We start from the raw sequence: 18,787 nt of genomic DNA, 5'->3' as shown, positions 1-18,787 counted from the left end.
GCAATCTCAGTTTCACCCAGTTCACCCTACAGGCCCTATCCTAAATGGTATTTGCATGTGCTGGCCCCATGATTCCTAGCATAGCCTTCTTTGAGTAATGCACAGGGGATCTTTCCTTTTAATAGAACGGGTCCTTTTCTCCCCTCAAAGTGCTAACCAGGGCTGCCCCTGCCTAGCTGCCAAAACTGGGCTAGTCAGTTAGCCAGTAAGAAAAGAGGAGTGGCCCAAATTTTATTCCAATGCATTGTGTCTGACTCTTCATTCCGACCTTGGGGGGCAAAGGGGATGTCACATTCCCTTTTTTTTAACCAAGCAAAAAGCTGGTTAGATCCAATATTTTAGAGCAATCTTTTTCCGCTGACATTGTTATTATTGAGGATTGTCTTTTACTACATTTGAAATGAACAAACTGTTTTTGTACAGAGCCATGTTGATCACTGGTCCATTGTCATGAGAGCATGTCTGTTACGTTTTTACCAGAGACCTATCTGATCAGACCAACAATCCATTTAGTTCAGCATCTTTTTTGTTCTGATGCCTGAGAAAGCCTATCACAAGGGTCAGAGAGTTCTACTGCTGCTGTCCCCATATCTTCTGCCTCAGGATATGGAGGTTCCCTTTAGTCAGAAATGACTCCCCTCCCCAGCTGACACAAACTATAACTGCTTTTCCTTGAGGCAACCACTTCAAACCCCACCCCTCCAAAAAAGACAATTGGATGCTGGAGCTGCACTCCTATAGGCTCAGGGATAAAACAGCTGAGTGTCCATTTTCCACCTTCAGGGACAGGGCATCCTGCTGACCATCACAGTAGCCATTAAGGGACCTATGAACATATTTAACCTGTCCTTTCTAAGCTAATGGCTGTGACCACATCCTATGCCAGTGTTTTCCACAAGCTAGTAAGAACAATCCACCTTTCCTTCAAAGAGCTCAGGGATCTCTTCATGTATATGTCACTGTTCTCTCCTCACAAAGAATATTTATGATTTTGTTAATAATTTGTTTCTATCATGTGTTTAAATAAATCTGCAGTTGCCTTCACCTCACTTCCAAAAGAGGTGTTGAAGATGCTATGGAAATTCAAATTTCTGGTCAATCTTGGCATATGATTTGTGGAGTAACACAGCCCATTATCAAACACCACCACCACTCCTCCAATTATTCCTTAAGGGGGCAGTGGATCCTCAGGAGCAGCACAGGGGAGCAAAGTGAAGGCCTGCAAATGATGGGGGGGGGGGGGAATTAATAGAAATCACTGCCCTCTCTTCCAAAGACAGATGTGTCCTTTAAATCTTCTGTACTGCAAGGCTAGTTACACGCCAGTGAATAAAACAGTTACGTTTCAGTGCTTGTTTTCTGTCACAATGAAGTACATGCACTTTCTAGGACTCAGGATTTCATTTGAAGTTTTGGGATTTTACAGTTCCCTCCTAAGAACATTTTCCTGGGAGTAAATCCCATTGAGTAGACCTAATTAGGCCTGTTTAGGATTGTCCTCTTGGTCTCCTTCTCAAGAGCCCTGTTCACAAGTTACAGTGAACATACATATATACAGCTCATGTACAGTGAACATTTGATTTTTGTTAATACATGAGTAATTCTCATGTTACACTCAATGCATGTTCAGCTGATTGAAATTATGCATTTGTTCAGGTGTTGATGTCTGTGTTCATTTGATTCAAGCGATGCAGCAGTTTTGCATGTATGCATTGTATCCTATGCCTATGTGTCCTATGGAAATAGTCTAGCTTCTCACCTTGAGATACACCTTCCCCTATAGACCTTAGCACAGTTCACTGTATGTAAGATGCACATGTGTTCATGGTCACATGTGAACAGTGCTAAGATCTCAAATGCATCAGAGCTGTCTGAGTTGTGTGACCCGGGAAGATGGAAAATGCATCTGGAAACCATAAGTAGAATCTTAACAATCAGCTATGTAGTGTCCTTGAACCTGGATTCAATAGTTTTGTAATTTGATTTTCCCCCACTATCCTGAGATGAGCAAAGTCAGAATAACAACTTGGCAGTACTAAGATGATGGTTTTTATGAAAGTTTTTAAAATATTTGTTCAGCATCTATTATAGCTCAGTTGGTGACAATCTTAATCTCTGTTTTATGAGTGAGAAAGAAAAGGAAGAGGTGATACCGAAGGACAAGGCCCAATGGTCACATCCTCTATAATTAATCTCTTGTTTATTTTTTTCTTTGGAGGCAGTGTACCATTGTCAGCATCAAGAAAAAAAAAAAACATGACAAGGAAACCTCCAGGTGAAAGAAGAAGAAGGTGATGGTGGTAGTGGTGGTGATGTTGGATTTATATCCCGCCCTTCACTCCAAATCTGAGAGTCTCAGAGTGGCTCACAATCTTCTTTACCTCCTCACCAACAGACACCCTGTGAGGTAGGTGGGGCTAAGAGAGCTCTCACAGAAGGCTGCCCTTTCAAAGACAACTCTGCAAGAGCTATGGCTGAACCAAGGACATTCCAGCAGCTACAACTGGAGGAGTGGAGAATCAAACCTGGTTCTCCCAGATAAGAGTCCACACACTTAACCACTACACCAAACTGGCTCTTCCAAACAGTGCACCCAACACGAAGCAGAAACTCCAGGTATATGAGCTTCTTCCATCTGTGGTTTTGCTGGAACATTCAAAATCAGGTCACAAATGCTCTGTGCATTCACATTGTTTTCCATATCTCCTTCCCTCACCTATCATCTATTTAAATATATGGCCAATTAAAAACTTTAAAAGGTGTTTTGTTTTTTTTATCCTGGTTGGTGAGGAAGGACCAGAGCTTGCACTTTTAGTCTGTTCTTGTCTCCAGGGGTTCTCTATGTGGTGCCCTTGGGTATCATGGTGCCTGCCAACACCTTTTTCTGGTGCCTGCCAAGAGGTTTTGTTGCTGTTTGTTTTTGGAAGCAGGTGGGGCACTTCTGATTGACTACTGGAGATTTATTAGCTGTGCAGATTTTTATTCAAAATGTTGCTTTGGCAGCAACTGGCATCCAGGGCTTTTTTTGTGGCAGGAACTCCTTTGCATATTAGGCCACACACCCCTAATGTAGCCAATCCTCCAAGAGCTTACAGGACTCCTAGTATAAGGCCTATTGGAAGCTCCAGAAGGATTGGCTACATCAGGGGTGTGTGACCTAATATGCAAAGGAGTTCCTGCTACAAAAAACAGCCCTGCTGCTGCCATAGCACAAGGATCTGCAAAGTTAAGCTGTGACAATAATGTTGTGGCTGCCTCCACCTCCTGTGGCAGCCTTTTTGTGGCAGCCATTTTGTTTCTGTGTCCCCCATGCTATGTCAGAATTCCAAATGTGCCCACAGATCAAAAAGGTTGAGGACCCTTAGTCTACTCCATTTTGCTTGGCCGACTTGGTGTTTGTTTCTCCCCAGGAGTGTTCAGGTCTAATCTCAAATAGAATAAGACACTCAATAAACATTGCAATAGGATCATGGTTACAAAAGTTAGAAAAAACCAATGCAAAAATGTACTAGATGGCTAATAACAGACAGGCAGTTTGGGGTGACTCAGAGACACATCTGTACATCTGCCCCCGTCTCCATCCTGTATTCACCCCATCCTCTAGTGTCCTCAGAGTGGCTCAAAAAGCTACCACTTTTGAAGTGGTAGCAAATTTCTGAGCCACATGCCAGTCGCCTCTTTGGCATCTAAATGCAGAAGTGTGCAAGTGAGGTGCCTTGGTGGTGTAAACCCACCAAGCTGCCCGAAGCTGCTTCTGGCCTTTTTTGTTTTAAAAATATATTGAATTCAAGCACATATGCACCTAAGCAAAAAATGAATTAAAAAAGAGAAACCCAAACCAAGCTGTGGGGATGGTGCGCAATAGCCGTCTGATCGCGCCAAAGTCACCCCAAGGATGGGATGGGGATAGCTTGCGGGGGAGCATGTGGAAGGTTTGGAATGGTTCTTTCTGAGCTGGCCTGATTTGGGACACCTCCCATCCACCCCAAATTGGCCGTCTGTTATCAACTGACATGACATATAAATAGTGCAGAAAATTGGAATTATAAAACTAGAATGAATAAACTTGGGGCTCAGCTTTCTGCTATTACTAGGTGGGTTTGCAGACTTTCCCACCCATTTCTGGCTGGGTACAAGATCATACATTTCAGATCCTCCAGATGCCAGCAGGTAAAAAGGGCAAGTCTCTACTAGCAGCCTATAATGCATTTACTCTGCAAATGCCAACCAACTGGTTAAACTGTTGTTGCTAACCTGTATGAAGGGTGAGGATTTGTGGTAGAGTCATGCCTGTAGCCGACTCTTTTATGGCCCCAAATGGTGTTACATAATTGTTATTTTGCAGGGAATGGGCCATATGCAAAGACTTGAGCAATCTTTCTTAGCTACTAAATTATGTCAGAATATAAGCAGACTCCAGTTGGTGACATTCATTAGCAGTCTTTGCTCCATCCATCTCTTTCGCATCTCTGCACTGGCAGCCGTCACTGCTTTGGAAGTGAACATATACAAAGACCATAAAAGTTTGATGATAGAGTGATAGATCTTTTTTAAACACTGGGGTATTACGTGGTTTCATGTGGCAGTAAAACCTTCTCCAGGCATGACTAGGGTGGACTGACAGAGACAATTTTATCTCAAAGGCTCTAAATCGTTAAGTGCCATGTTGGACAACCTTAATAGAGAGGGAGGGAGATTCCGCCCCCCCCCCCCCCTCGACTGACAAGCACTCCCAGCAAAATAAACAAATGCTTTGGGATGTTGATCAGAGCCAAACAGCATGTTCAAGAAATATGACATGGTACAATACTTCAGGAGTGATACCCCTTTCAGAGAGCAGCATGAGCACTGGATGACTGATGCTCCCCCAGTCAAAAAGCTATTGATATCTGTATCAGAGGGACTGCTCTGTCTGAGCCTTCTACTTGAGATGTTCCTTTTTCACATAAAATATTTTTTTAAATTATGGAGAACACTCAAAAATGTGATTTCTCCCTTCATCTGTATCATGAAACAATATACCGTATTTTTCACACCATAAGGCACTCCGGAGGATAGGACGCACCTTCCTCCTGGGGGGCAATCCGCTGCCTCTTCCTCCGATCCGGCGCTTCCCCTGCACCTGCCTGCCTGGCTCCATCTTCTTCAGGCAAGCGCTGGGATCGCTCCACGTGGCCCCACCGCAAACCCAGCGCTTCGCAAGCGCCGGCTGCGGAGGGGGCAGTGTGCTTCCTCCTTGCCTGTGTGCCTGGCTTCAGCTGTGATGTTTAAAGCAAGCGCTGGGGTCAGAGGGGGGAGGGAGCGATCCCAGCGCTTGCTTTAAACATCACAGCTGAAGCTAGGTACACAGGCAAGGAGAAAGCACACTGCCCTCTCCACAGCTGGCGCTCGCAAAGCGCTGGGTATGCGGAGGGGGCGGGTGTTTCCTCCTTGCCTGTGTGCCTAGCTTCAGCTGTGATGTTTAAAGCAAGCGCTGGGATCGCTCTCTTCCCCCTCCGATCCCAGCGCTTGCTTTAAACATCACAGCTGAAGCCAGGCACACAGGCAAGGAGGAAGCACGCTGTCCTCTCCACAGCCGGCGCTCGCAAAATGCTGGGTTTGTGGAGGGGGCGGGTGCTTCCTACTTGCCTGTGTGCCTGGCTTCAGCTGTGATGTTTAAAGCAAGTGCTGGGCTCACTCCCTCCCCCCTCCGATCCCAGCACTTGCTTTAAACATCACAGCTGAAGCCAGGCACACAGGCAAGGAGGAAGCACGCTGCCCCCTCCGCAGCCGGCGCTTGCGAAGCGCTGGGTTTGCGGTGGGGCCACGTGGAGCGATCCCAGCGCTTGCCTGAAGAAGATGGAGCCAGGCAGGCAGGCGCGGGGAAGCGCCGGATCGGAGGCAGAGGCAGCAGATCGCCCCCCCCCCCCGAAGGTACGTACCTTCGGACCATAAGACGCACACACTTTCCCCCCACTTTTTTTTGGGGGGGGGAAGTGTGTCTTATGGTCCGAAAAATACGGTAAGTTTAACCAAGGCTAACTGGAAAGGACAAGAATGCTAGGAAAAGTTGAAGGCAGCAGGAAAAGAGGAAGACCCAACATGAGATGGATGGACTCAGTCAAGGAAACCGGGGCCCTCAGTCTGCAAGACTTCAGCCAGGCTGCTAATGCTAGGACATTCTAGAGGGAATTAATTCATAGGGTCACCATAAGATCAAAGCAACTTGATAGCACTTCAGCCATGCACACAAACACAGGTGACTGACAGCCAAATTATAATATGGTTTTGGAGTCCTGATTTGAACTCTTGATGTATCCAGGCCTCATTTTGGGCAGGAGCTTACAGGAGGGGAGCTCTGGAACCTCTATATTTTATTGTGCTCTTTCTTTCTCTCGCCCCCTCCCCCCCCCAAAAAAAAATACTTGCTTCTGTGCTCCATTGCTCAAACCTCCTGTGAAAATTTTGCTGAACTCTAAGATTTGACAAACTTTCTAATATTTTTCCTACAAAAATGGGGAAATGAACAAAGCATATAAAGCAGACAGATGGAAATCTTCATTGTGGCCACATAGGAGGAAGTAATTTAAAAAGTATGATGGGAGTAAGGTTTTCTTATGACAATTATAATTCAAGAAGCATCTTAAGGTAGATGCTGAGCTGATATAATTTAGTACACTTTCCGGTGATGTCAAGGGGTGCGTGGGATATGCAAATGAGTTGTTCTTATGAGCTCCAGAGCCTCTTTTTCTACAAAAATGTCTCCTGGATGTATCATTTGGTCCCCTTGCAGAAGGGGAGAAATTTCAATTGGAATGAAGGTGCAGAAGGTACAGAAGAGGAGGCTGTTTAAGACACAGTACAGAAAAGGACAGGCACAAAATGAGTCATGGCCTTTCCCCCCTACTGCAGCTTAAAGCAGCTGGGGAGGGAAGTCATTTTTGACTGGGGGGAACAGCATGAAAACTGCATGAATCCCCTATCTTATCCTAAGTCGGATCCTTCTCGCAGCTGCTTTTAGGCCCAATAGCGGGGGCGGGGGGGAGGACAGGAACAATATGAGTTCCAATGTTTTCTCCTACTAGATTTTATAATACCTTTAACTATAACAATGGTATGGAAGGCAAGAGAGTTCAGTCTTTTTTCTCCAGCTGCTGTGCTCCATGACTGTTTTTAAGGCAAAATAGTAATAATAATAACTTTATTTTTGTATCCCGCCCTCCCCCGCCAAAGGCGGGCTCAGGGCGGCTCACAGACATGGAATTCCATGATTCAAATAAAACAATATAAACAACAATTTTAAATACAATCAATTACATAAATAAATTAGTTAAAATAGATAAAATAGGTGCTATAAAATACTATACATACATCATTATCACATACGTACATCATTATCACAAATAGTACATCATTATCACAAGTAGCTTAATTCATCATGCAGCACATATGATGGAGAGACATGGATGATCAATGTGAGGTTTTCAGTGTGCAGCTAATTTTATCAACTGCTGTTTGTGTGCTAGAACAGTTTGTACATTACAGAAACCGCCTACAGAGTCTGTTATCCAGCTCACCAGATAAGACCCACCTCACAAGTCCTGCCCTTGATGACCCTGCCTCCAGAGGTGAGGCGGGGTAACAACAGAAAAACAGGACATTTTCTAGAGTGGCACCTCGATTATGGAATGCCCTTCCTCCTGAGGCTCGCCTGATGCCTATGTTGCTGTTTTCTAGGCACCAGGGCAAAATGTTTCTTATCAGTCAGACTTTCAATTAAGGGCTGGATCCTTTACCACAATTTTTAAACTGAACACTGTCATGTTAAGTTGCTCAATGGTCCATTTTATGGTCTATTACTAAAGTTTAATGTTTTGTTTTGTTTTTTATTATGTTTTACTTTGCAAGCCACCCTGGGCAGGTTGCCAAGAGAGATGGCATAATTTTTTAAATAAATTAATATATGCATTTTGAACACTACCAGAAGCATTACTAAGGATAAGCACTAAGCTTCATCCCAATGCTATTTTCTACACTCAGAAGGAAAGAGAGCAATTTTTAAAAAAAATCTATGACCGATTTCCCACTTGTCTTCCACTGCTCTCACACTCCTCTTCTCAGTGGGGCTTCCGCTGGATTTCACACTATCTGCCCCAGGACTGCAACTAGCTTTGCCTTTTTCACACGGCAGACAGAAACCTCTAGAAATCAGTTTATGTTTGCTGTGCGACAAAGGTGAAGTTAGTTGCAGCCCCAGGGCAGGTAGTGTGAAATCTGACAGAAGCCCCGCTGAGAAGAGGAGCATGAGAGCGGCGTAAGACTAGTGAGAAATCAGTCTATGGGCGTTTTCCCACTGACCTTACTCCGGAGCGACGTCCCTCTTCACCGCGCAGCGTCTGCGCGGATTTCGCACCAACTGCTCCGCAGAACTCGGAAGAGCCGCAAAGTCCCGCGGCTTTTGCGTCGCAAATGTAAACCGCCAAAAACCAGTTTACATTTGCGACGCAAAAGCCGCAGGACTTTGTGGCTCTTCCGGGTTCTGCGGAGCAGTTGGTGTGAAATCCGTGCAGACGCTGCGCGGTGAAGAGGGACGTCGCTCCGGAGTAAGGTCAGTGGGAAAACGCCCTATGTCTTTGGGGCTTATATAACCTCTCACTGTGGCACTTCAATATCACAGCATTTATCTTGTCCTAGTTTGGGTGTGTGTGTGTGTGGGGGGGGATTTCCTGGACCTTGTTTATAGACACCTTTTAAAAAGTAACAAATTTATTGTGGCATAAGCTTTCATGGGCCCACTTTGTCAGATGCAAGAAGTTTTACCCTCCATTAGCCAGGGGTAACACTTCATGTGTCTGATGTAGCTGGCTCTGCTCCATAAAAACTTATGCACAATATTTTTTTTCTTAATCTTCAAGGTGCCACAAGAGACTTCGTTGGTTTTGCTCCAACAGATTAACATAACTATTGTTCTTATTTATTTATTTATTTATTTATTTATTTATTTATATTAAGATTTATACCCCGCCCTTCTCACCTAGGTGTCTCAGGGCGGCTTACAACACAATAATTAAAACAATTTCAGTTTAAACAATTAAAATACCATTAAACCATAATTTAGTAAAAACAAAATAGAGTAAAAACCGGCGGCCTATAGATACATTTTTTCATCCAGGATATTTTACATTGTCAGTTAATATCATAGGCCTGCCGGAAGAGGACTGTCTTACAGGCCCTGCGGAATTGCCCTAGATCCCGCAGGGCCCGCACCTCTTCCGGCAGCTGGTTCCACCAATAAGGTGCCGTTATTGAGTAGGCCCGATCCCTGGTGGATTTTAGGCGGGCCTCCTTTGGCCCGGGGACTACCAACAGGTTTTGTGAACCTGAACGTAGTACTCTCTGGGGAACGTGTGGGAAGAGACGGTCCCTAAGGTAGGCAGGTCCTAGGCCATATAGGGCTTTAAAGGTCATAACCAACACCTTGTACCGGACTCGGAATATTACTGGCAGCCAGTGCAGACCCTGGAGCCCCGGTCGAATGTGCTCCCATCTTGGGAGCCCTAATAACAGCCGGGCAGCAGCGTTCTGCACCAACTGCAGTTTTCGGGTTCGGCACAGGGGTAGCCCCATGTAGAGGGCATTACAGTAGTCCAGCCTCGAGGTGACCGTAGCATGAATCACTGTTGCCAGGTCGTCACGTTCCAGGAAGGGGGCCAACTGCCTCGCCCGCCTAAGATGAAAAAAAGCGGACTTGGCAGTGGCTGCTATCTGAGCCTCCATCGTCAATGAAGGCTCCAACAGCACCCCCAGGCTCTTAACCCTGCCCGACGCTGTTAATGGAGCGCCGTCAAAAACTGGCAGGGGGAGTTCCCTTCCCGGGCCGCAGCGACCTAAGCAAAGGACCTCTGTCTTCGCCGGGTTCAGCTTCAGCCCACTCAGCCTAAGCCACCTAGCCACTGCCTGTAACGCCCGGTCCAGATTTTCTGGGGCGCAGGCGGGCCGGCCGTCCATAAGCAGATAGAGCTGGGTGTCATCAGCATACTGATGGCAACCCAGCCCATACCCTCGGGCCATCTGGGCAAGGGGGCGCATATAGATGTTAAATAACATCGGGGAAAGCACCGCCCCTTGAGGCACCCCGCACTCAAGCGTGTGTCTCCGGGACAGTTCCTCCCCAATCGCCACCCTTTGTCCCCGACCGTCAAGGAAAGAGGAAAGCCATTGCAAGGCCAACCCCTGAATCCCTGCGTCGGCAAGGCGGCATGCCAGGAGCCGATGGTCGACCATATCGAACGCTGCCGATAGGTCCAACAACATCAGCACCGCCGAGCTGGAATGTATTATTATTGGGGGGGGGGGGAGTTAGAACTTTTCTCTCCCTTGGTGGTTTCCTGCCATTCAGAGCAGCTGGTACAGGCAAGAGAGCTAAGAGTTTATTGATGCATTGTTGATAAAATGACTGTATTGATGAAAATCACTTTTATTGTTACTGTCTGGAAAAAAATATTACAGGGAAATATGTAAAGAGGAAGTGTTAGAGGTGATTCTGTGATAATGTGTTGGAGCTTGCAGCTGTTTCTGGGGCTCAGTTTCAGGGGCTCAGGTCTTTATAAATCATAAGTGCAAGAGCTGATAAATATTCAGGATAGGAGCCCCAGTTCAAGTCTCATAATGGGAGGGGGGAGTTAATGGGGATATTCATTTCATTTTCAGTCTATACATTCACATGTACTAGGGGGAAGAAAACCAAAAGCATTATCCCCATCTCTCGCTTGTTCTCTCATTTAGGACATTTAATGTATCATCCTGTAGGCATCTCCATGGGGAATTCCTAAATGGTGTGCAAAATGAACATGTGTCTGCTGCCAAGCTGGACACATCTGGACCAATTAATTTTTCATCATTTTTCCAAAATGGGAGATCAAATATTCACAATATGGTAACATGTTGCAGTCTTCCATTGGTTACGCCAGTGAGCTTCTGGAAGAGATATTTATAGAAGATGGAGAGAGAAGGAAAGGTCTTTATAGATGTTTAACCTCAACTGCTGTGTTTAATTTTATATGACGATGGGCTAATGCAATTTTGCATTTAGTGCAAAAAGTAGAACTTATTTCCATTAAGCCAAGGATTGAATTAGAGAACAACCTCACTTGCTAATTATTAATGTATTTCCCCCCTCCCATAGTGCTATATTCAATAGGTACTAAACTACACTGAGACTAGGGATATTTTTTAAAAATGGTAATTCTAGAAACATGAAATTAAATGATGTGCAGTGAAACACAGTAAAATGCAGTGTACTCATACTTTCGTATGAAAATAAACTATTTACTTAATAAGGTGATAATTAATCAACCTTCCATTTGTGAACCTCAAAACATCATGAAAGCACATCCATTTATGCAGGGAATGGGCCAAAAAGAAGTTGGTTTTAACATTTTTTCTCACTGTTATAAACCTCAAGTGTTGACACTATAGGCTGTAGGTAGATGTTTACAAAACCCACTTTGGATAGAAAAGTGGCATTTTAGGAAGGTTAGAATCCTCCATGTTTTCTATCTCTCTGTGTTTCAAGGCTATTCCTTTGCCCTATAACTAGTGTAGACAGAACACAAAACTATGGTTTATTGTAATTGTTGTAAATTGATGAAACCCAAGATTTGGTTCACAGATAATCATTCATATCCTTGGTTTTCCTTGACATGGATTTAATTGCCTTTGTTTTCAGCAGAAATCTTGGAAGCCAAGCAGTGCTCAAGGACAGCTCAGAGTAATGTAATAAAGCAAGGATGTCCACATTCATACTTCACACAAATAACTGTTGTTAGCCACCCTTGTCAAGAGTCACTTCATCTTGTTCCTCTTGCCATATGTATCCAGCTATACAATACTGTGCTTGTGCTAGCTATGCTGCTTTGATGTAGTAGCTGCTTGTTGCTTATCTTAAGAGAGGATGGTATGTCTGGGAGCTGGCTAGTTGTTATGTAACCAAGGCCGTGAACAGGAGAAGATGCGACACAAGAACTGATAATGACACCTGTGGTGATGAGAGCTTAACAGAAACCCCGCGCAAAACCCCCACTTTAGCTTGGCACGCTTTGGCTTGAATTATAGCGGTCAGGGCAAAGGTTTATAAGTTGGAGGAACTGGCAGGCTTGTCAGTTCTGACAATGCGTGTGTATGCACATGAAGCTGAAATAAAGATCTTGAACTCTACTTGTCTTTTCCTTGGCTCGGGGCCTGACATTTTGTCAGAACTGACTACTACCCTGGCCTAGCCTAATCCCAGACTCATGATGGCTGGTGAACAGGACCAGGCTACAGGAATTACCAAGCCAGACAAGGAGGAAGAATCGAAGCCCGAAGGGCTGCGGGTCACTCCAGTCACTGTAACGGTGCAGAGAAAGGATTCGGGCTCCATGGATTTCTGGGAAAGTATTATCGGAGATCTGAGAGAGGAACCCCCACAATACCACCAACTCTTGGGGCTGCAACGCTCCTATCACCCGTGGGGATTCCAGGGTGACTAGAGTCAGGGAGAGTTGGGCTGGTGGGTCCGGGGATGTGACTGCGGAGTGGATGCAAGAAGCCTTAGCCACCCAAAGTGGTCAACTTCGTGAGGAGAAGCCATGCACACCTTCATGATTCAAGAAATGCAGAACCTCGCCCGGCAAGTGCAGGCAATGGGGGAGCGGATTGCGGATGCCCCTTTCCTGCAACCAGTCTCAGATGGGGGTGAAAGACCATTGATTCCCACTGGGGAAAGCCCCCTTTGGGGGTGACCCACCCATGGGGGGCGACCCGGTACCCCAACCCCAATCTGGACCAGAGGAACCAGTACTGGTATCGGGGGGGCCCCGAGTGAGTGAGGCAAGATTCAATGGAGACCCATCAGAACTGGCCTATTTCATCATGATGGTGAGGGGACACCTCAGTGTCTGGGCCTGCAACTTCCTGATGGAATAGTCGTGGGTAGTGTACATCAGCAGCTGTCTCCAGGGCCAAGCAACTCAATGGTATGTTACCCTGTTCAAGAAATGGTTCCCTGCCCTGAACTCAGCCACCAACCTTCTGAGGGCTTTGCGATGCCGCTTTGAGGACCCCCTACAAGAAACTAACGTGATAGCAGCCCTGCAAGACCTGAAGCAAAGCGCCGGATCGGTCTGAGACTACATCAGCGAATTCAGGAGCTGAATTCCAAGGTCCAGAGATGGGACAATGGGGCCAGAATCAAGCAATTCAAAAGAGGCCTAAATTCCCACATCTATGGGGAGGCTCTGAAGTTGGGAGATCTAGTCGGGTGGACCCAGTTAGCTTGCAAGACAGAGGACCACAACAAGATGATCGCCCTCCGTAAGAAACAACAAGGGGGCTCCCCAAAAGAAGCTCGAGAGAAGATGCCTCGACCCAGTTTGGCCAAACGAGCTCTGGAGCAGCTTTCACGGGAGGAGTGCAACCGGAGAGCCAAAGCAAAGTTGTGTTTCAAGTGCAGGGTGGGGGGAGAGAATCACATCGCCAGCGAGTGTCCATGCAAGCCAAAGGAGCCAAGAACCTCCACATCCCTGAAACTGGAGGCGAAGAAGAAGACTAGTGGCCCTGGAGCCCCAACGACCAAGGTTGCCGTTCCAGGAACCGATCCCCAAGGAATCCGAGGAGGAGGATGGAGGAGCCCAGCTGTCGGGAAATGACCTAGACCTGCTGTGAGGAGCACCCAATAGCAGGTCAGAGCCACGACCGCGCCACTATGGGTGAGATTATCCAGGACTTCATATTATGTACCAATAACTCTAGTAAACCCCATTATGAAACAGTTTTCCTGCATCAGGGCCCTGCTAGACTCGGGATGCTCCAAAGACTTATTGTCTCTGAGTCTGATGGAAGTGTTAGGACTAAAAACTGTGCCCCTTCAAGAATCCCATGTGTTTGAGCAGATGGATGGAAGCCCAATGAAAGGCGAGCCTTATAGAACGGGGTCCGAAGTGTGTACCTTGGGGGTGGGGAAACATTGGGAACCCTGCACTTTCATTATCACCCCAGCCACCAAGTTCCAAGCCTGTTGGTGTAATGAATCTATCTGCACCCAGTCTGACAGCTATGTTTTGACAGCTGGTGATCTAGCAGGCATGCTAGGTCACAATGAACTTATCAGCAGGCCGGTTTGAGCCGGCAGAAGCCAAGAGAAGAAACCTGCTGAGTTAGCATGACAGTGCACAGCCAGGATTGGCTAGTAGAACTATAAGTAGACTGTGTGTGGACCACACAGGTCTCTCTCCGAGAGTTGGTGTGTAGGCGGAGCATTTTGTCTGTTAGAGTAAGATATTGGACTGCACTAGTGAGCACTTATTGTATATATCTGTAAATACACTATTTTGGCACTAGTTGCAGGTGTCTGGCTGATTTCTTTCCTGGAGCCCTGTGTTGGGCAGGTCACCACGCTCACTCTGCTAACTCCCGCACTGACAAAGCCGTCCTTAGCCTGGAGTGGCTGGCCGATCACAACCCACTCGTCCAGTGGAGTGGGAGCACCATTTACTTTTTGGATCCGGTGTGCGAGGGTCATTGGTGGAACAAAGAATGGGGCCCACACACCCCTCTCCAGCTCGAGAAACTTTGCAGCACCAAGGTTGAAGTGCCCAGTCTACCCCCTGAGTACCAAAATTTGCAGGAGGTGTTCAACGCCCAGGAGGTGAATGAGCTGCCCCCTCACAGACCCACTGACTGTGCCATTGAATTGGTGGAGGGGGAGCCACTGTCCAAAGCCAAGCTATACTCAATGAGTCAGAGGGAAAGGGAGGAGTTGCAAAGATTTCTGGAACTCAACCTGCGTACGGGGTTCATATGACCCGCCAAATCCCCCCATGCTGCCCCGGTGTTGTTCAGGTAGAAGAAGACAGAAGACATTGGATTTATATTCCGCCCTCCACTCAAGAGTCTCAGAGCGGCTCACAATCTCCTTTATCTCCCTCCCCCACAACATTCACCCTGTGAGGTGGATGGGGCTGAGAGGACTCTCACAGCAGCTGCCCTTTCAAGGACAACCTCTGCCAGAGCTATGGCTGACCCAAGGCCATTCCAGCAGGTGAAAGTGGAGGAGTGGGGAATCAAACCTGGTTCTCCCAGATAAGAGTCCGCACACTTAACCACTACACCAAACTGGATCTCTTAGAAAAAAGACAGCAATTTATGGCTTTGCACTGACTTTCACAACTTGAACGCGATTTCCATAAGTAATGCATACCCCCTCCACCTCATACGGGACCTCCTAGGGAAGGTGTCCCAAGGGAAAATTTTCACCAGACTTGACCTCCAATTGCTTATTTCCAGGTGTGCATCAAAGAAGGGGATGAGTGTAAAACTGCCTTTAACACACCACTGGGTCAATATGAATATTTGGTCATGCCGTTCAGCCTCAAAGGGGCCCCGGGGATATTCATGAACCTAATCAATGAGGTGTTGCAAAAATACCTATATAAGGGTGTGCTCTGCTACCTGAATGACATGTTGATATACTTGCAAGACCTGCCCTCACATATCCAGTTGGTGAGGGAGGTGCTACAGACTTTGTACGAGCACAAATTGTTTGCCAAACTGTCAAAGTGTGAGTTCCACAAAACGGAGCTTGATTTCTTGGGTTACCGCATCTCCACGGGGGGGGGGGGGGGCTGGGAATGGACCCAACCAAGGTACAAGCAGTGGTGAAATGGGAACCCCCTCGAACCTGTAAACAGCTCCAGAGTTTCCTCAGGTTCGCAAATTTTTATAGGGGTTTAATCAATAACTTTGCTGAGGTCACACTACCCCTCACAGAACTGTTGAAAACCAAGGGGAAGGGGATGCAAGCCACCAAGGGTAGTTCCAGTCTTCCGCGGATAGAGGAGTGTCAAAAAGCATTTGATGAACTGAAAGCCCAGTTTACATACGAGCACTGCCTAATACACCCCGATGAAAACAAAAGGTTTTTGGCGCAACGTGATGCGAGCAACATCACCTGCCCAGCCGTATTACTCCAAGAGGAGCCAGATGGTAAATTGTACCCTTGTGCATACTTGTCCCAAAAATTCAGCCCAACTGAACACAATTGGTCAGTGTGGGACAAAGAAGCCTCCACTATCAAACTGGCCCTAGAAAACTGGAGGAACTATCTAGAGGGGGTGCGAGAGCCATTCAAACTGTGAACAGGTCACAAGAACTTAGCCATCCTCATTGCAACTTGCAACCTCAACAATAAACAAGTACGGTGGGCGGGGCTGTTCCAGTGGTTCAATTTCAAGCTAGGGCACATCTCTGGGAAACTGAACTTTTTGGCGGATGCGTTGTCCCGCCTTCCTCAACACGACAGCAAGAGGGAGGAGATTATCGACTCACTGTTCACGCCTTCTCAGCTAAGCACATTGGTAACTACATGTGCACAAAGCCAGAAAGGGGGGAGCGCCATGATGGGTTCCTAGGAAAACTGAAACAAGCCATCCACGACTACCCCCCAGGGGAAGACTTACAATTGGTGAAGGCGGGAGATGGGGTGTGGCATCAAGAGGAGAAACTCTACATACCCCCCCTTGCATAAACAAGTGATCCAAAGAGTGCACGATTCCAAGTTGGGGGGGGCATTTTGGATTTGTAAAGAAAATACATTTGATTCAAAGACAATTTTGGTGGCTGGGGTTGTGGAAGTATGTAGGAGAATATACAGCAGGATGCCCCACCTGTATCATGGCAAAAAAGAGGGTGGGGGGTTACTGCCAAGACACTTGCAACCTCTTCCCCCTGCTTCGCGCCCTTGGGAATGTATATCCATGGATTTTATAACCAATTTACCTCCTTCAATGGGAAAAACCATAATTTGGGTTGTTGTGGACACTTTTTCTAAACAGGCCACTTCGTGCCTTGTAAACAACTCCCCACGGCCAAACAATTGGCTCAGTTGTTTATCCAGTACATCTTTCGGCAACATGCTTTTCCCACTAAGGTGATCTCCGACTGTGGCCCACAATTTGTTGCCAAATTTTGGTTGCATCTGTGTGAACTAGAAGGGATCAAGCAAGGGCTCAGTTCCACCTACCACCCACAGACGGATGGACAGACAGAACGCACCAATGTGGTGCTCAAGCAGTTCTTATGCTGCTATACATCCTTCCAACAGGATAACTGGGTGGCCCTACTGCCCTTTACAGAATATGCTTACAACAGCAGTGTGCATAGCGCCACCAAAGAAACCCCTTTCCAAGCGGTATATGGATATGAGAGCAAACCGTTCCCTGAACTACACCCCCCTTCATCCGCTCCCACGGGCTTTACAGAACGGTGGCAAGGGATTGCAGGGGGTTGGGCAGTTATAAGCAAACAACTACAGAGGGCGCAAGAAGCCTATAAGACTCAGTATGATAAAAAACACTCAGAACTTTGGGATTTAGCAGTGGGAGATAAAGTGTATATTTCAACCAAATACTTACCTAATGCACAGAACAGTAAGAAATTAGGGATGAAATACCTGAGACCTTTCCCAATCGAAAGGATTATAAATAAAGTAACTGTTGAACTGGACCTGCCTAAAAACCTTGAACATGTACACTCTTGTTTCCATGCCAGCTACTTGAAGAAGGACCCTGGACTGTCGCATTGGCACCCCCAGGTCAAATTCATCATGAAGTGCAGGAAATTCTCAATGCCAAGATCAAACGAAGTGCACTGTTTTATCTTATCAAATGGACTCATTTCCCATTAAGTCAAGCTAAAGGGTCAGCTCCAAGAATGCAAACTGTAAAGCTTTAATAAAGGAATTTTACAACAAACATCCTAATAAGCCTGAGGAAAGGGGACTTTAGGGGGGGCAGAATGTCAAGAGACACTCCATCTTGTTCCTCTTGCCATATGTATCCATCTATACAATACTGTGCTTGTGATAGCTATGCTGCTTTGATGTAGTAGCTGCTTGTTGCTTATCTGAAGGGAGGGTGGTATGTCTGGCAGCTGGCTAGTTGCTATGTAGCCAAGGCTGTGAACAGGAAAAGATGTGACCCAAGAATTGATAATGACACCTGTGGTGATGAGAGCTTAATAGAAACCCCGCACAAAACCCCCACTTTAGCTTGGTGCGCTTTGGCTTGAATTACAACGGTCAGGGCAAAGGTTTATAAATTGGAGGAACTGGCGGGCTTGTCAGTTCTGACAATGCGTGTGTATGCCCATGAAGCTGAAATAAAGATCTTGAACTCTACTTGTCTTTTCTTTGCTCGGGGCCTGACAGCCTTGAGCCCATTTGGAGAGGGTGGGATATAAATATGATTAAATAAATACATACAATACTGAATCAAGACTAACTGTGGTTACTAGACCAATTTCATGTAAAAGTTTCAGAGGCTCAAAGGTGGAGGTACAGACTAGAGAAGAACACCAGGTAGCCCAGTCGCACCTCTCCCTTCCAGTTTCACCTTCTTCCAAGCTGCAAACTTTATTTTTCTGAAGGAGGACTCTATATGCATTCCAAACATTACTGGGTTGATGAAAACCCAGCCAGGTTGGATGAAAATTCTGGATTAACTGCAGGTGGCTGAGAAAATGGCAGTGCCCAACAATCCTAGTAGCTAGAAAGTATAGGAAAAATATTTTTTTCAGGGGGGGAAATAGGTCTGTTATCTGTCAAAAAGTCCATCTTCTATGACTGATTACTTCACTCCAGAAAGATATGTGGCCACAGGAGGCCTGGCCTGTGGCAGCAGGCAGTTTGCATTCCAATTGACACCCAGATTCAGGGGGGGCTTTGTCTACTATCTTAAATTCATCAACATCACTAATAAGAATTGGGTTCTCA

This window comes from Heteronotia binoei, chromosome 12, assembly GCF_032191835.1.
Source record: "Heteronotia binoei isolate CCM8104 ecotype False Entrance Well chromosome 12, APGP_CSIRO_Hbin_v1, whole genome shotgun sequence".
NCBI lineage: Eukaryota > Metazoa > Chordata > Lepidosauria > Squamata > Gekkonidae > Heteronotia > Heteronotia binoei.
Note: the sequence above shows the minus strand (reverse complement) of the source record.